Here is a 16048-nt window from a genome sequence, read left to right on the forward strand (position 1 = left end):
TGTGTGTGTGTGTGTCTGTGTGTGTGTGTGTCTGTGTGTGTGTGTCTGTGTGTGTGTGTGTGTCTGTGTGTGTGTCTGTGTTAGGGTGGGAGGTGTGTTACATAAGCAACTAACAGTGTTCATTACAGCAGGATTTGAATCCAAACTATCCATCCTCTTAGGCTCCATGCTAATGATTATATTGCTCAGCAACCTCGCTGTGCTGTGAAGTTAAGTGGGCAAAGGCACCTGATTAGGCATTAGGATTTTAGTGTCAGCACTGTGATCAAGACAGCTCACCCGGGACACAGGCCCATATACTCCTGAGGCATTCCATATACTCCTGAGGCATTCCAACAGCCTCTTCTCTCCAAGGCCCCAGTGGCAGATCGTAGGAGGGGGATGCAGGGAGGGTCCCCAGGTGGCAAAGGTGTGCTGTCCTCAGGAAGCCTGAGGGGCTGGGTGAAGGGCTGGAGCTCGCATCTCACTCCCTCCCCACGGAAGTGCAAATCCCTGGAGTGGAGGATGGCGGGGCAGGGATGGCTTTCCTCTGGCCCTAGAGCAGGATTTCCTTTTCCCCTTGACATTGAAAAACCGGAAATGGGGCCTTATTCCCAAGGCAGGAGAAGCAGCAGCCCCCCTCACCCTCCAACTCCCTTCCTTCCTGCCCACCCCAGCGTGAAGGAGATTTGGGGAAGCATCAGACAGTGAGGAAGCACAAGAGAGTATGAAAAGTCAGAGATGTTATTGTTTTAGCCATTAAGTAATCTTGTTTTTAAGCTCCTACCATATGATGTATTTTTTAAAAATCTGTTCCATTCTTACCATGCATGCGCTGGGCACTCTTCTAGGAAGTTTACATTCTCTGACTCATGTAATCCTCCAACAACCCTGTGAGGTAGGTGTCACTGGACCCATTTCACAAGGGTGGAAACTGAGGCCCAGAGAGCTTACACAATGGCAGAGCCAGTATTTAACCCAGGTCCACAGACTCCAGAGCCCCTTCTCTCTGTTCCCACATGCTGCCTCGCCCTGTGGGAGGCCCTGGGAGGAAGCTCAAGGGTTCAGAGCTCAGGTTCTAGAGTCAAAGAGACTTGAATTCAAATTCTGGATACAACTGCATACTAGATGTTTCCTTGGCAAGTCATTTGATATCATTGAACTGTAGTCTCCCCTTTTGTTAAAAACACAGACTTTTTTCTCTTCCTCCAGCACCATGATCTCTTCTTGGGAAACCACTATTCTCCATCCCCATGTTCTCCAGGCACTAACCCTGCTTGCTGGCTGCAGGAGAAAGCATGTGCCCAGGCCCAGCCAACCAGAGCATCTCACTCTCCCAGCCTTAGTGATGAGGTCAGGGATAAGCACATGTGACCAAATCCAAGCAACGAGAGTTAGGTTTAGGTTTTCTTGCTGAGTCTACTCAGAAAGAAAGACTCTTTTGACTTGATGTAAGCCTGGAGCTGGCCATATTGTCACTGCGCAGGAAGAGCCTGCCTAAGAATGAAGCAAAGGAAGAAAAAAACAGAACTGAGAGATTGTAAGAGTGAAAAGAGTCTCAAAGACCTCACCTGAGCTGCTGGATCCCGTCGTGCCTGAAGACATCTCTCTGCTCTTAGTTATATAAGCCTACACGTGTCCTCTTCCGTCTGCGCCCATCTAACATGTTTCTCTGAAACTTGTAGTCAACAGACTAAAGGCCCCATGAGGACAAGGATTTTTGTCTGCTAAGTTAATGCTGTGTCTCCTGTGCCAGAACAGGGCTTGGCACACAGCAGGTCCTCAATCAATATTTGTTGAACAAACAGAACCAAAGAGCTTCAAATAGAATACCTTATCTCACGGGATGTTGTGAAGATCAAGTGAATAGATAAAGGTCCAAGGCCTGGCACATGGTGAGCCCCAGCAACCACAGCCTCGAGCCAGAATCCCTGTCCTCCCCACTGACGCTGGGCAGATGGCAGGCAGTGTTAAGTAAGGAGCAGTGATCGAATACCACGAGCAGAACCACAGTACTCAAAGCTGGAGGGAACTCGGGAACTGCAGACCTGGCCCTGCCCTGCAGGACTCCACCCCACACGCTCTGGTCTCTTGGCCTCCTGCCACATGGCTCCCCACTGCTCTGAACTGGAGCCACTTAGCTGCCATCATTAAACACCTGTCCACAGCCTTCACCCCTTTGCCAGAGGGAGTGCTTGTCTAGTGCGCTGCTTTGGGGACCACATCCTGCTTTTGGCCACCCCTGCAGACCTCTGAAGCCAGTACTGGACACTACCCCCCATGCTCTGTGCTCCCTGTCACAGCCCTCTGGACCTCTCCCAGTGCTGCCTTTGCTTTTGTGGCCCTCCCTGACCTCTCTGTGCCCTTGCTTAATGACTTCATGTTCTTCCCAGGTTACCCCCAAAGCCTCCTTGCTGATCTGTCCCATGTCTACCTTACTTTCCAGGAAGCATTCCTTCCCACTGGGGCCAAGGTGATTTTTCTAAAATGCTGAAAATCCTCCAAAGATGGCTGATCCCCTACAGAATTGTTAGGGATCCTCCCAGCTCTGGCCCTCACCCACTCCTCCAGCCCTATCACCTCCAGGGCCAGGTGAGATGCCTCACTCTCGGGTTTGATGCCTCACCCGCCTCACCCTGGCCCTGGCCCAGGCACACCCCAGTGTTGCTCCAGTCAGGGTTCTTAAGGCCTCAGGCTATCACACACTGCTGTGCTTTTCTTCATGTGGGTCTCTTGGCCTAAAGCACCCTCTCCAGCACCTTCACTGCCTACCCAACCTCTCTTTTTCCATTAAGATTCAGCTCAAATATCACCTCCTCTAGGAAGCCTTCCCTGAACCCTTCTGGTCCAGATTGGTCACCCCCCACTCACCACTCTAACCCATATTCTCTACAACTGAACTGTAGCCCCGTGAGAACAGGAACCAAGTCTTGGTTTGTCTTTGTCGTTGCAGCACATAAATAAGATAGTTGATGTAAAGCTCTTGGCACAATGTCTGACTCCTGGTTAAGATGCCCGTGGCTACACGGAGCAGAAAACCTTACCCCAAATGGCTGCAAGCATGCAGAATGTATTATCTCACATAACAAGGGGACCTCGGGGTGTTCCAGGGTTGGTTGATTCAGGAGCTCAACAGCTTCCACGTTCTTCCTGCTCTGCCATCTCCAGAATGTGAGTCGCATTCGCAGGTTGATCCCCTCATGGAGAAAGAATGGCTGCCATGGACCCAGGCCTCAGATCTTCACACCAAGACACAACAACATCTGGTAGAAAAAGGAGACCTGTTTTGTGTTTCTCATTTTGAGAAACAAAAAAATAACCTTTCCCAGACCCATCCGCCCAGCTCAGCTGACTATTGCTCACAATTCACTGGCCAGGATGGCTTTACGTGGCCACATCTACACCAATCTCTGGCAAGGAAAATGGGATAGCCCATTTGACCAGGTGGTCAGGCTCCTGGCCCTGCGGCAGAGGGAGGATCATGGGAATCCAGTCAGGAAGAGGGGTAAAGCTGTGGGGCAGTCATGTCTACACCCCTCTGGAACCCAGAAAACGTGCAGTAAAGAGCAGCTATTGGCTTTGGGATGTGGATAGACATGGCAGTATTGCAGGAAGAGCACCAGGCTGAATGCACTGATGAACAGGCTTCACTCCACCACTGAGGACTTGAGAACGGAGGGTCTCGTGTTGCTCCTACTTCTGTTTTGGTAAGACTTTCGCCACCCCAGGCTTGGGCTCCTGCAGGGACCACGTCTTCCACTTCCTCCCACCTTCACCATGTCTGCTGTGGGCTCAGATACCCAGCTGGAGAGCCAAGACAGGGCCCCTGCCCCCAGCACCTTGGAAATAGTGCTCCCCATTCCCAAGAAGCACCCCGAAAGTCATCCTTTCAATCCTGTTCTTCTTGTCACTTTCAATCTGGGTAACTAAACTCAACACCTCCAGGGTGATTAAAAATTAATTTGGCATTCAGCAGGCCCGGAAATGAAATTCCATGGGAAACACACTTGGCGAGCCTGGCTAGATGTAATTAGAAAATAGTCCTGCTGGGGGAAGAAGAGTAACTAAGGCATTGTCGCAGTCACGGAGGTGACAGTAGGGAGGTGAGTGCCGAGGGTACACAGTGACAAGCCTCTTCCTGGTGGCCTCTAATTACTTACTCTCACTCAGCTGTTGCAGACAGTAGCATTGCAAAAGCGGTTGGCGTACGATAAGTGTTTCTGCTTCTCAGCCGGCAGGGATTCGTAGGCACTGCTTCTGCCCAAGCCTGCTGGAGCCTCCAGGCTGCTGTCGGTGCAGTTCCTCCCCCTCCCTCCCCTCTGCTGCCGGCCGCTGCCCTCCGCCTCCCCTTCAGCCTTCCCATCTGCAGCAGGCCCCGTCCTGGCCCTTCTGCACCCTGGTGATGTCCCAGCATCGCCTTGCCTTCTGCCCCTGATGTCCCATTCCAGCCTGTGTGGATCCCTTCCTCCCCCCTCCCTTTGTTTCTGGCTACTGTCCCCAAGGGTGTCCCTGCTGCAGACTGGCCGCCCCCAGAAGGTCTTCAGTGCTCCTTGTCTCCCTGGCAACCGTCCCATTGATTGAGATGCCAGCCTGGAAGCTGGTATTCCAGGATGCTGTAAAAGGGCATTTCCTTTTCCCATGTCGGAAACCACCAGGGGCTTTCACACCTCCCAAATCATCCCACTTTCCCATCTGGTACCTTAGAACACCGTGGGCAGCAGGAAATATCTAGTTAACTCTAGAGGGCTAGGATGTCTTTTGCGAGGAGCTCAGGAGCCTGTGGAAGAAATCTTAATGTGATCCCTGTCCCTTCTGCAAACCATTTTGAATGAAAAGATATTGCAACAAGGTCTGAGGGGAAGTTCTGTTTTTCCTTGGCTTCTGGGAGGACTAGTATGGTGCTGTCCAATAAGGAGCCATGTGTGGCTATTACATTTAAATTAGTTAAAATTGAATAAAATTAATAATTGAGTTTCTCAGCTGCACATGTGGATAGTGGCAACTATACTGGATAGTGCAGATGTAACATTTCCATCATCCCAGAAAGTTCTATTGGGTGGTGCTGCACTAGAACATTTAGAGCATGGACTTAGTAGTTGTTTGGATCCTCTGCCGTTTATTCTGTGGCCTTGGGCAATGCACTCAGCTTCCTTGAGCCTCCCTTGTCTCTCCATCTATAGTAGTAGTGATCTTGGAGAGTCACAAGGTCCAAAGGAGGAGGTAATCCAGGTACCCATTTGGCCGGTGTCTGATAATAAAAGGGCTGATAAATAGAAGCTCTTGGCTCTTGGAGGAAGGGCTGCAGCCTGGTGAAGCAGAAGGATTCAGGATGAAGGAGACCGTGCTTGAGCCCCAACTCCATCACCACCTGTAAGCCGTGTGTGAAGGCTGTGAGCCAGCCACACAGACCAAATAAAAAGAATCAGAAAGAATCAAAATGAAATGGAAAACTCCAGCACAGATTTTTCTCTGCAGCCTGAAACCTCAACATCCAACTACCTACTGAGAGGCTCCAGTTAGGCTCCTTACAGGGCCTTAGAGTCAAGAATCCCAAGCGGAATGGAGCATCTCCCACCCCAAACCCACCTGCTCCTCCTGCATTTCCTAGCTCAGGAGTAGCACCCAATTTCCAGATAGCTAGAACCCCTACTTGCTCTGTCTTCCTAATGTATAATCCTGTGATGTACTTGGAGTTATTATCACCATTTTAGGACAAGGAAACTGAGGCCCAGAAAGATGTACCTTGCTAGTGAGTGGTAGAGTCAGGATCTTAACCAGTCTGCTGTGCTGCCTCAGTCCACCGGCAGAGCCATCTGACTTCGTCAAATCTGTTCACTTTTCTCCAATAGGTGGCCACACTATTCTGGCCACCACAACCTCCTGCCTGGCTCACAGCAACAGTCCCTTTACTGGTCCCTAAGTGTCCAGACTGGCTCCCTTCCATGCCCTCCTTCCAGCCATAAGCTAAATATTTTGTTGTTGTTGGCAGCTGGCCAATATGGGGACCTGAACTGTTGACCTCAGTGTTATAACACCATGCACTAACCAACTGAGCTAACCAGCCAGCCCCCTAATAAGCTGAATATCTCATGGCAGCACTTCCCTGATGAGAATTTCTCAACAATCTTGTTCACCATCATGTCCCTGGAGCCTGGCATATGATAAATGATCCCCATATATTTGGTTGAATGAGTGTATGAATCTTTTGAAACAACGCAATCCAAGAGACTGTCTGGAATGTGTTGTTGAAATAGTTTGGGAACATCCAGACTCCAAGCAAGGCAGCCTCATTAAAACCTCAGAGAGGTGTGATGGATGAGTTATTTTAACTAAGAAAGTGTAGGCCAACAAAGTATAGTGGTCCTTTTGAGAGAAAATGGTCCAAAGAGGTTGGGGGGAGGGAATGGTCTACAGGGGGGCGTCCAGGAAAAGAATTCAAATAATAAAACGTGTCACTGTGCCCCCTGGACTATGCAAGAGAAGGTGTGCTGAGCACCTCCAGAGAATGAAGAAATCGGTGCACTGGACGCATCCACTCCCATTGCCTTGATGCAATGGTCCTAGTGTAGACTTCAGAGTTCAATTGATGTTAATGAGGTCCAAGGTGGCAGTCACCTCTTAACAAATCTAGTTCCTGTTTCTGGGAAACTGAGGAACACATACTGATAGATGGGATCATTTCAGAGTGCTATGTCCCTTCGCCATCGCCCCACCCCCCGAGAGACCTTCCCAGGCAGCCAGCCTGACTCTCCCTGGGAGGCATGGATAACTTGTGAGCCCTCGGACAGGTCATTTCATTACTTTAGGCCTCAATTTGCCCCTCAGAAAATTGGGGTTGGACTAGATGATTCCTAAAGGTCACTTCTCCTCAGCGCCTTGGGACTGGCATCTGCGATGAATCCAGGTGCTCATTGTATTCATCTTTCAACTTTTCTGTAGGTTTGAGATTTTCCAAAATAAAAAATTGGGAAGGGAAAAAACTTAAAAGAAATTGTATCCATAATATGGCTGTTTTGAGTTAATTGCTAAGAATCAGAGTAAAGATTTATTGAGCTTTTACCACATGCCAACCACTGTCAAGAGCTTTATGTGATTTATTTCACTTAATCCTTATATCAATTTTATGAGGTAGGACTATTATTACAGAAAAGGATGCCTGGGCACAGAGGGTGAAGTAACTTGCTCAAGGTCCCACAATAAGGAAGCAGCTGAGCCAGGATATGAACCCAGGCCACCGTGGCTCCAGGCCTGTTCCCTGAACTACCCTATCCTAGATCAGGTCTTTCAAAACTGGATTCTCAGGCTGGCCCGTGGCTCACTTGGGAGAGCGTGGTGCTGACAACACCAAGTCAAGGGTTAAGATCCCCTGACTGGTCATCTTTTAAAAATAAAACAAAACAAAACTGGATTCTCTGGAGTGAAAATAAGGAAGAGAGTCCTGGGGGAAGAAAAGCTGAGAGCAAGGGAAGAGAGCAAAGGGCTGAGGCTCAAAGCTCAAAGCTCCACAAGAGAGGACCAAGTGGGGGATGGGATGCCCAGTGGTCACCTCCTGTGCCCCACAGGCCTCTCAGCTCTTCTCTTGGTTTGCACTGTTTTGTAGCCCCTGCTGTATGGGTGTGGCACATATGGCATAGGGTATGGCATCCAACAGCCATATCCCAGGGTCTGCTCCTCAGCTGCTTTCTTTCTGTTTTTTGGCAGCCAGCTGGCTGGTACAGAAATCAAACCCCGGACCTTGGTGTTATCAGCACCACGCTGTGACCAACTGAGCTCTTCAGCCAGCCCTAATGTACCTTCTGAACTACAAGGTTTGAAAAGCTAAAATCTACATTTCCCAGGCCTCTTAGATTCCAGATGTAATTCAGGTTGGGCCACTTGGAAGTACTTGCATGAGATTTGAAAGTGGAAGTGGGGTGGAGGCCAAACTTCCTGCTGCTTCTCCTCTTTTTGCTGGCATGGAAACTTTGGTTTTATCCCAGCAGTGTTAGCAAGACCCGAGGGTTCAGTCGTTGGCTTGGTGGGTACTGAGAGATAGGACATGGGCATCCAGTGTGCTTGGCACATGGTGGTTCTGGAGCTGGCAGGAGACTGGCTTCATGTCCTGATGTCTTCTAAATGTGACAGTGGTGGTAGCTTTCTGATTGCAGAAGAGGCAGCAGTGCTCTTAGTGGCCCAGTCCTGCAGTGTGACTTAGGGGGTCATTCCTGAAAGCTCAGCCTAAAGTCTGTTTCTTCAACCTTCCCAATGATTCTGCAAGCCGATTAATATCCAGGCACAAACGCTCTTCTTTAAAATAGCTAGAGTTTCTCTTCTCCTCAGTTGAATCCTAAGTAATACAACTGGCAAACGGCTGGGTGCATTGAGTTCTGAATAAATATTTTAGTCAATTGAAAAGCAGTACTTGGTGCCCATTCTTTTCCAGGTGCTCTGTTAAGTGCTCAAAGAAAGGTCTTTGCCCTCCAGGAGTTCGCTGCCTAGCAGAGATGCTGGAATTCAGAAAAGGGGGAAAAGTAGCAACAGGGGCTTGTAGAAGTCTGTTGTTTTGCCATCAGCTTCCATTTACCCGTCTCCTGGTGAGCATACCTCAATTTCCCTCTAGAGGGACAGTGCAGGTGATTTAGGTCTGAGCTAATCCATGGACCCTATCCCTCTGGACACATGGATTCGTTCAGGAATGGGCACCTGACCTAAGCCAGACCAATCAGAGACAATGTGCCTCAGTTCCAAGACTAGTTTGAGCTACAGAAAAATAAGACTCACTCTTTCCACTATTCCTGGAACTTGTAAGAATGTGAGAGCTAGTACTGCTGTGTCCTTTTGCTACCATGTGGAGCCTAAAACTTCAGTCTTCATAAAAGAAGGCAGAACAAAGATTTAGAGAGAAAGAAAATAATGACCACGTTATTGGAGCTCTGAATCCAACCTTACCTAAAATAAGATCACCTGGTTTTTTGAATTATTTGAGCCCATAACTCCCATTTTTCTTAAGCCCATTCGGGATGGAGGTTTCTGTCACTTGCGATCAAAAGTGTCTTTACTGATTTAGAAGGTGTCCTGGAGGAGATGGAAGGAATGAGACCCTGAATGACTGATGGAATTCAGGGAGGACACTCCAGGCAGAGGAATAGTCCATGGAAGCCCGTGGACCAGGGTTCCTGTTAGTAAAGATCAGGCATCAAACGTCGACTCTACAACCTGGTAGCCTGATAACTCTTACCCTCTGAGCCACGGTGGCCACTTGAGCTTAATGGTATCAACCTCACAGGGCTGCGGAGGTGAAGCTAGTGTGCCAGTGTTAGATGGTGCCCGGCTCTCAACACATGACCGTTGAATGAACAAGCCAATCATTTGGACTGGAGAAGGGAATGGAATAGGAAAGGAACATGTAGGGAAGATGGGAGGGTTCATCTACTGAACCCTACCGTGAGTGTCATACCTCTCATCTCTAGTCCCTGCAATATCTGTAGGATATTGCCATCCTGTTTCCAGATAAGGACATGGAGGCTCCGAGGAGGGAAGTAACTTGTCCACGGTTACGCACAGCTAACAAGCACGGAGTTACAACTCAAACCCATGCCTGATGGACTCCAAACCCATGGGGAAAACCCACCATGATGACTGTTCCCTGCAGGCAGGGGCTGAGACCCCTGGAGGCCCCCAGTGCTGGCCGGGCAGAATGGCCATTCTCCTGTAAGGAAGGGCAAGCCGTCTGGCTTGGGGCAAATGTGGAAAGGAGCGTTTCTATCCAATACGAGTTGATGAATAGGAGAACTGAAAGGCCGAGAATGGCAGAGAGAAGATATATCATCTAGACTCTGGGGTCAGTCTCTGGCGGTAGGGATGAGGGTGCAGACACGTCCCTGGGAAGAAGGTAGAGGGAACTCAGGATGTGGGGAGTGGATGGTCTGAGCTACCCAGAGAGGCTGGAGGAGGCCTGGAACCATCTGCAGTTCTGGGAAACGTGCAATCCACGCCCAGAGGGCTCTGCTGTGTGGGCTCTGGGGAGAGGCTGGGGAGGGAGAGTAGACTGGAGGCTGAGAAGGGAGATGACTCCCTTCCTCCCTCCCTTTTGATTTACATCCCTGCCTTGGGCCTGAGGAGGCGGCTGTCTGTGGAGGGGGCAGGTGTGTTTGCTGTTTGTGTGGTTTTCCATCTCCCTTCAGCCTTCTCCCTTCCCCTGGTCAATAACAGGTAGAACCTGCAAGGCCCAGCCTGGGTCCCTTCGTCTGACTCAGTGGAAGGGAAGGGGAGTGTCCTAGAGAGCCACCCACATCCCTGGCTGAGAGCCTCGCCCCAGGGCCCCCGTCCTGACCCGCATCCATAGGGCACATGCAGGGTACAAGTGGGGCTTGTTCCTCTTCTTGCTTTTCCTGTCATTGTGAATGCCCCAGGGCCTGCAGCCGTCAGGATGGGGCTAGCTAGCAGGCCCTGACCCTAGGGCAGCACTTCAGTCTTTCCTCACTGCTTTCACCTTTCCTGGCTCATCTGATTCCCACATCAACTCTTGAGGTGGGTGGTTTCGCTCCCATTTCACAGAGGAATAAACTCAGGCCAAGAAAGGAAGAGGGACTTCCCCCAAAAGTCATAAAGCTAACAAGTGGTCTGGCAATGACAAGAGTGCAAACTTCTGGCCCCTAGCCTGAAGTTCTTTCTGTCCTAGCCAGCTGATATACCTACAGAGAAGACAGGGATGCTGCTTTTCTCTCTGCTATGGGACCCCAGTTGACTTGTCCCCCCAAAGTCTCCCTGAGTCTTCTCTGGAAGTCCCCTGAGTATCTTGTAAGTGCCCATGTCTAGTCTGCTGTTTCTGCCACTCTGCCTCGTTGCTGACGTCTGCTGTGTAATGCAACTGAGGCAGGGCCTTGCCTCTCTCCCTGCATGGGATGCCCTATGAGGCCACTGCTTCTCTATTCAGGGGAAGAACCCTGGTGCTGGCCAATGTGGCACGTCCTCTGTCCTCACCACAGCAAAAAGGTTTTGTGCTCTGAGCTGAAACAGGCAGAAGACTCTTCTCCCTAACTTGTGTCCCAATTTGCAACCTTGGGCCCCCAAGAAGCCCCTTTGGCTTTTCTCTGCAGCCCTCTCTCTAAAGAGAGTAAAGGGTCAGTGTTTCTTGACAGCCTGTCCGCATTCACTCACTTGCAATAACTGCCTCAGTTTCATTTATACAATTCCAGTGAAGCTGCCTCCATCACCACCATGACCAAGCTCCCTATGCACGTCCTATACACTCAGACCCGGGGGATTATGACCCTGACAATCAGTATACTCCATTCCCCCACAGGCATTGATTGAGGAATGGGTATATGGCCAAAGTTAGGCCAAGCAGAGCCAACGAAACTCAGTTCTAGAACTTTGAGCTATCAGAGAAATAAATAGGCCCTTTGTCCTGGCGAGAAGGTGTGAGGTCTGGAGCTTCTGCAGCCCTCTTGCCCCATGGGATGGCACCACCCTGTGATACCTGCTGTTACCTGGAGAAGAGCTGAGCCAAAAGACACCAGAGAACACCAGGTCTTAGAGACATTGTTTAGAGCTCCTGATCAAGCCTTGCCTGAAACCAGCAATACCCTTTGAACCTCAGTCCCAAGGCCAAGAAATTCCATTTTTGCATTAAACAAAAAGATGAGTTTTCTTTCACTTGCAACCAAAATTCTAGCATTACAGAGGGTCAGACATGGGCCCCTTCCTTCTTTCCCTACCCCACCTCTACCCTCTCACCAGACATCCTCCTCAGAGCCTTATCTACCCTCATGCAAATTAACTCATACAAGTCGATACCCAGGGCCACCCACTGCTAGCCTATAAGTGCCTCTGTGCTATCTGGAACTGTTTCTACTCTATAGAACAGGTTGTCCTGGATATAGTCCATACTTGGCTGGATGAGGCAGGGGTAGGTGAAGAGTACAGAAGCAGGATAGAGAGAATAAGGCCCAACAGCCAACACTGGCCCTGCCCAGCAGATTCTGGTTGGGCCTTATTCTCTCTATCCTGCTCCTGTACTCTTCACCTACTCCTGCCTCATCCAGCCAAGTATGGACTGTATCCGGGACAACTTGTAGTGTGTCTCTGAAGGGATGGTGCCTACACCAGACTTGCCAGGGCTGGACACACAGAAGAGCTCAAGAAAGTCTCTCTGTCTTTGGGATCTCCTCCTATCGCTCCCAGTTAGAAGGATGGTTTAGAAGAAAGAAGAGACCACCAATCAAATTCCTGTTTATTAAACTGGCTTCCTTCCCAGGATGACTTATCCCTGAGCTAAGTGGCCTTCTGACACCCTCGTTTCTCATGGCACCCTCTGGCCCTCTTCCTCCCAGCCCCACCCCGAACAAGTCCTTCTCAGAGCAGGAACCTGAGAGTGAGTCAGAGCCTCATTCTCTTCATTTTTTCCTCACTGGTCAGGCCTCACCCCTTCCCTCGGCTGCCCCCTCCTCTGGGCAACCATCTGTACTGAGGCCAGGCTCTCCCCACGGCGCCAGCTTGGGGGTCCTCCGTGAGTGAGAGAGAAGGGGCTTGAGAGAGTTGGGGCTTTCAAGATGGGCCACAGCTATTGGGGTCTGTCCCAGCCCTGTCTTCCTCTCCAGGGTGTCTAGTTCATTTCTGTATCTGTCTCAAAGAAGAGGAATAAAAACTCCTTTCGAGAGTGCCTACTGTGCCCAAGGCCCGCCGTAAACTTTGAGTTGTCGTAACAATCCGCAACATGGTGACCATTAACCACACTTCAGAACTGAGGGAAGAGGCAGGTGTCATTTCTCATGCCCCTGCTGTTAACACACCACCTCTGCCAGCTCAGGCCCGTGCTCGCCGGGGGCTGTAGCTATTCCAGGCCAGCTCCCTTCTCTCTGCCCTCACCTCCAACAAGCCTTCTTCAGGCCCGAGGCCAGCAAAACCCAAGCCAAGAGTGGATTCTTTTGTAGTCTCTGCTCTAAATCAAGCTCCATCAGGATCAACCCCCATGGCCCTCTTGCCTTATTTGGAAGAAGAGTAGGAAGCCAGAGAAGAAATTGTCCACACACCAACACGCCTCTTCTGATGGGCCATGCCACAGATGCTGTCATTCTCCAGAGAGTGGGGGACCCATGCCCTGAGAGGCCCCCAAGCAGGGATGTCAGAGAAAGAGAATAAAATGGCTGCCTTGTAGGCCTTAGGGTTGGACAAATATTTGCAGGTAGTAGTTATGTTCTCCCTGCAGTTAAAGGAACTCTTAGCTTTTAACAAATAAAAATTAAAGAGAACTTGGGAAACCGTAGAGGGCTCTGGGGGGTCACTGGGAAAGTCATCTGGGTGAGCAGTCTGTGAGGAAGGGTCTGCCAGGGACATTTAATCAGGGGCCAGTCCCTGAGCAAGGGTTTACCTCAGGCTCAGTTCTGGGCCAGCCTTCACCATATCAGACCACTAAAGGGAAGGCTTAATAAGCACCAAATAACCCTGGTGTCTCCGAAGACCTAGAGAAAAGCAGTCTGGGACCTTGCAGAATCTTCTAGCATCAGTTCCCAGGAAGCCAACTAAGCTGTTGGTTAGAGCGTGGTATTATAACACCAGGGTCTAAAGGTTTGGATCCCCATACCAGCCAGATGCCAATAAATAAATAAATAAAACAACTCACCCCAGACCAATCCAGTTATAATCTATCTCTGAATGGAGCCATGCAGCTGTTTTGTTTAATCTCCTCAGGTGTTTCTACTGATTTCTGTTTCTCAGATTTCCCTGATGATAAAAATCACCTGGCAGGCACATTTAGAAAAGAAAAAAGATTACCAGGTTCCCAACCAACCAGACCCACCAAATCAGAATATCTGGGGTGCCTCCTGAAAACTCAAAATCTAGGACTGGTCAGTTAGCTCAGTTGGATAGAACATGGTGTTATAATACCAAGGTCAAGGGTTAGGATCATATGAGCCAGCTGCCAAAAACAAAAACAAAAACATAGCATCAGAATCTCTGGGGAATGAGACCCAGGAATTTGCATTTCTAACAGTTTCCCCAGGTGACTTCTATGCCCACTGAAGCTGGAAACTGTGGAGTATACTAACATTTTTAAAGCAAATGTATTTCACAGGGCCTAGCTTCCAAAGTCCTGTAGTTTCCAGTATAACCTAACTTTTTAAAATTACATATAGAAATGTTAAGCTTGCAAAAGACAGGAAACTTTCCCCAGGCTAAAGTCTCTGTTGTAGATAAAGAATTGTAACACAGCAAAATTGTTGGCTCAAGGACAGATGCCCTTGGAGCAGGTTAGCCTAAAGTTACTTGATTGTTATGTAAACATACTGAGGAAATTGCTGTAGGAAAAGACAGTATTTGCTAAGAACAAGCTTTTGTTGGTGGATCGATTTAACCTTTTGCAAATTGCATTATGGAATGTCACTTTGTTATTTCACTGATGTCACCAGCTTCTATTGTTAAACTATACTTAGACATAACTCCACCTATGTTCCTTTTCTGTAACTTTCTGGCCTGGAGAATAAATACTGGGAGAAGACCCCAGTCTGGTGTTAATTTTCCCAGGAGGAATGCCTCTCTCGAGGGTTTGTGAATAATTAACCCCTTCAGGGCTTCTCCTCAGAAGAAATAGGCTTTGAGTGATCCTTTTTGTATCTCTGTCATGGAGGGGGAGAGAGGTGACAAAGAGAGCATAACAGGAAACCAAGCTGTAGGTCAAACCCCCTGGTGCCCCAGCTTCACAGCCCACCACCCCTTCCATCCTCGGTGCTCCCCAGAGACCTCTCCTGTGAACTCACCATAGCACTCATTTTCCTCATAGCAATTATTGCTAATAGAGGTTGTGTATTTATTTGTTTCTTTTCTTTTCTTTTTTTTTTCTTTTTTGATGGCTGGACTGCACAGGGATCGAATACTGTACCATGCTGTTTCAGCCTCATCCTCTATTATTTCTGTGTTTCCTTAACACCAGTCTCCTGCCTAAACCCTGCGAGGGCAAGAACCAGGTCTATTTGGTTCCATGTAGGGCCGAGATCAATTAACAGCGTGGGCTCTGAAGCTTGGACTGCCTGGCCTCCAGTCCCACCTCTCCTACTCACATGCTTTTGATGTTAGGCAAGTTGCTTCTCCTTCCTGTGCCTCAGTGTTCTCATCTGGAAAATGGAAATTAGAATAGTAATACCTACCTTGATGTGAGGAATAAATGAGATTATATATGTAAAACATTTAACACTGTCCCTGGCATGAAGAAAACGGTCAACAAACATCAATTATATTGACAATATTTTGCTACAGAATAAACCACCCCAAAATAGTAGTTTAAAACTACATCATTTAATTTCTCACAATTCTGTGGGTTGACAATCCCGTCAAGGCCCAGCTGGGTAGCTTATCTACGCTCCAAGTGATTTTGGCCAAGGTCCCTGGAACATTTTTGGTCAGTTGGCTGGTTCCCTGGGCGCTTGGAGCCCTGCACAGCCTAACTCACTGGACTGGCCACTGGCTCAGGCTGTCAGTCAGGGTGCCTCAGTTCTCCTCCATGTGGCCTCTTCAGCAGTCTAGCTTGGGCTTCCTCATGTGGCAGCTGAGTTCTAAGAAGACAAGAGTGAAAGTCAAGTGTTGCGTTCACAGCACTAATCAAAGCAAGTTGGAAGATCAGCCCAGAGCCAAGGGATGGAGAAATAGTGCCAGTTCTTGTTAGGGGGAAGTGCAAAGCCTTACTGGGAATTTTTAATCCCCTGTAGTTGTTGGTTTCCTGTATCTAGTATGGTATATGCACAGGTGCCTGGCCCAGTAGGGTTGCAAAACATATGAGGGGTCTTCAAAAAGTTCTTGGAAAGATTTGTATTACCTTTCAATTCTATTTTGCCACAGACTTTTTGAAGTACCCTATTGAAGAAATAAATAAATGGGTAAACAGAAGAAAAGCTAGAAAACAGAGAGGAAAATTGACTTGCTCAAGGCCACGCAGCAAGTAAGTGGCAGAGCCAGTAACAGAAACTAGGTCTCCTGGTGCCCAGACCTGCCTCTTCCCATTACACCAGTCTGCTCAGACAGCTGCCTGAGGTGGGGCTGAATTCTCCAAATAATTGCCTCACTCCTCAGCTTCCGTTGAGCCTCTGGAGATGTA

Source organism: Cynocephalus volans, chromosome 7, assembly GCF_027409185.1.
Source record: "Cynocephalus volans isolate mCynVol1 chromosome 7, mCynVol1.pri, whole genome shotgun sequence".
Taxonomy (NCBI): domain Eukaryota; kingdom Metazoa; phylum Chordata; class Mammalia; order Dermoptera; family Cynocephalidae; genus Cynocephalus; species Cynocephalus volans.